This window comes from Notothenia coriiceps, unplaced genomic scaffold (genome assembly GCF_000735185.1).
Source record: "Notothenia coriiceps isolate Sejong01 unplaced genomic scaffold, NC01 NC01_scaffold00021501, whole genome shotgun sequence".
Lineage (NCBI taxonomy): Eukaryota > Metazoa > Chordata > Actinopteri > Perciformes > Nototheniidae > Notothenia > Notothenia coriiceps.
In genome coordinates, this window is record NW_011354202.1 from 371 (window position 1) to 3,249 (window position 2,879).

General features: G+C 40.0%; 1 long non-coding RNA gene across 2 annotated transcripts; it reads right to left on the reverse strand.

Annotated features, from left to right (window-relative positions):
* Positions 1-476: 476 nt before the first annotated feature.
* Positions 477-2,133, reverse strand: LOC104953307 (uncharacterized). 2 transcript variants are annotated; one of them, XR_799213.1, is made up of 5 exons: positions 1,883-2,052; positions 1,657-1,788; positions 1,188-1,285; positions 728-861; positions 477-646 (listed from the first exon to the last, which is right to left on the reverse strand). It is a non-coding gene; the product is annotated as an uncharacterized lncRNA (long non-coding RNA). The 2 variants fall into 2 exon arrangements; XR_799212.1 differs by lacking the exon at positions 1,883-2,052 and adding an exon at positions 2,064-2,133 and having other exon boundaries at positions 478-646.
* Between the last annotated feature and the right edge of the window lie 746 nt (positions 2,134-2,879).

The following is a 2,879-nucleotide window of genomic DNA, read 5'->3' on the forward strand; positions in this document are numbered from 1 at the left end:
CAGGTCTTGTTCTTGAGTAAAAGTAGAAGTACTCAGATCTTGTACTTGAGTAAAAGTAGAAGTACTCAGGTCTTGTTCTTGAATAAAAGTAGAAGTACTCAGATCTTGTTCTTGAGTAGAAGTAGAAGTACTCAGGTCTTGTTCTTGAGTAAAAGTAGAAGTACTCAGGTCTTGTTCTTGAATAAAAGTAGAAGTACTCAGGTCTTGTTCTTGAATAAAAGTAGAAGTACTCAGGTCTTGTACTTGAGTAAAAGTGATATGTCAAACATTGATTTGATTGCATTTTTTTTTTGGGATTCTCAAATACTGTGTTATTTTGTATTTATGTTACTAATGTACGTATTTTCAATGCAGTGTTTTATATTTATTGTTAAAACATTTTTAAATAAAGTTTTCTAAAAAAGCAAAAGGACATTCCTTTTTGAAACCTTCTGAACTTCAATTGAAACAACAGCAGAGGACGACAGCACGAGTGTTGGAAACTACAGGAAGTAAATCCAAACAGATATTTAACTTTGAACTCTTTATTTAAAAACTATATTGACATTATATACAGCATGTTATTGTGTCCAGTGTTATGGGAGGGAGTCCCGCCCCTCCTCGGGCTCCCCCCGACCGGAGTGTAACGGTTCAGCACCTTCACAATCTGAAAGAGACAAAACACAGACAGTTACACATTTGACCTCTAGTTGTTTTCTTAGCGTTCAGACGGACAGAGGCATCTTGCCTGGTTTCTCTGAATGCAGTGTTGTAGGAGAGAAAAGAAGACGGACGAGGACGCCGAGGCCATCTGCTCCATGTGCCTGGCCCTCACTGCGTCCGTCTGTGGGCATGCAGGAGCACCCCCTGCAGCTCCTGGACCTAAACAGGTGAAAGGATCAAGAGATTGTGACATGGAGAGAAGCTGCATTTCACTTGCAGCATCCTGACATAATCAGAGTACTATTCCTGCTGGGGGAAATGGGGTTAGTGACTGTTACATTGTTTTATTTATTCATACAAAGTTAAAGTAACAATGTGCATTAAAAAAGTATTTTTACAAAAAGGGAAGTTGAAGTACAAAAGGTTCAATGAAGATACGAAATGTCAACATTTATAAAACACAAGTTAAAGCAAAAATAGTCAAACTGTGCTACAATGTATAACAGAGGTGTATTACCAATAATTGTATTAATGAAAGTATTTACCTTCATGGCAGTTTGAGATCTGATTGTCTACTTCCTGTTTCTGTACCCGTCGTTGCATTTCTTTCATTTCTCCCGGGTTCATAGTTTCCATCACGAGTCTGATGATGACAGAAGTGCCAAGTCAAATCATTGTTGCATGGTTTGAAAAGTAAACAACTTGCCTGTGTTAATGTACCAGTCATACTGACGCAATACATTCATCCTTAATCCACCCTACATGTACACGGTTAAAGAGAAGCGGCATAGCAGGTCAAAAAGGCGGGTCATATGAAGTAGTAAAGTGCACACACAGCTGGTTTGGTGTCCATACACAGATCCTGTTTAACATGGCCAACCATGAGACATCGCCATTTAACGATGCAATCAATAAAGCAGTTCTTTTTGTTTTTTTTAAGTTGACTTGACTGTGCAAACACTGGCTGATGTCTAAAGTTCCTCAAAGCAATCAGAGATTAGTTTGAGCGCTGACCTTTGAACTCTAAAATCAAAGCGTGCCTTGAGGCAGACGAGTTGGAGTCTCTGTACGGGACAAAGCGTGTCTGCTTGCCTTCAGCCCCACGGCACGGATCATTACCCAGAGACAAAGGGACACCATTGATGCCTAAAGATGAGAGTGGAATAGCATCAGAACAGAAATGCTGTTAACAGTAAGACAGCATAGAAATAATATACAGGTCAGGAACATTTTCAGTTACCTTCCTTCAAACGATTGCTTTGGTTTTCTTTTGCCTTTCTGAACCAGCCAGATCCACAAGGTGCAATGTTTCATATCAAACCTTTACCTAACCAGGTAGGTCCCATTGATTAAGGGAGACGTGCAGCAAGTAGGTTCCACATGAAACAATACATCTCATTTACAGGGCTACAATTACATACCTACGACATCTACAAGTGCCAACAGCATCAAAGAGCCAGCTTGATTTTGAAACAACCGAGTCAGCTCTGAAACAAAAGAAAGCCCAAATAGGATTGGATCTCACGCTTTGTGCGCCTTAGAAAGCAGACTTCAGACAAAACCAGTCATATTACAGGACCATGACAAACAGCATCAACTCATCAAAGTCAAGTCAAACCTGCTTTGATAGAAATCATCCGATATCTATGTGAAGATATCGGATTATTTTGTCCCCTTCACAAAAACACAATCCAACATTTTCTAAAGCCTTACTGAATGAAATGTGAAAACATATAAGTGAAAGCATTTGAATGTCACATGAAGTGCTGAAACACTGAGCCCTTTAAAGGCACAAGTAAACAAAGTGCAATCCAGTCGTCCTTCTTAGCTTCTGTCCTCACTGGGGTAAATAATGTTTTGTCATTATACTCCCGTTACGGATTCATAACCCTGAAGCAAGTATTCATACGTATGCAACATAAAGCCTGTTCTGTTTTGCATAGCCATCAAATGTGTAGTCATGTCCTTGTTAACTCTTCACTTTGTGTAAACTCAAAATGTTGTATTGTGACGACCCCTGCTTTACTCTCTGCTGGTGTGTCTGTGTGTGTGTGTGTGTGTCCTGTGTGTGTGTGTGTGTGTGTGTGTGTGTGTGTGTGTGTGTGTGTGTGTGTGTGTGTGTGTGTGTGTGTGTGTGTGTGTGTGTGTGTGTGTGTGTGTGTGTTTGAAACAGAGAGAGTGAAAGTGAGAGTTCAGCAACTGTCTGAGTAAAAGTAGAAGTACCAGAGTGTAGGAAT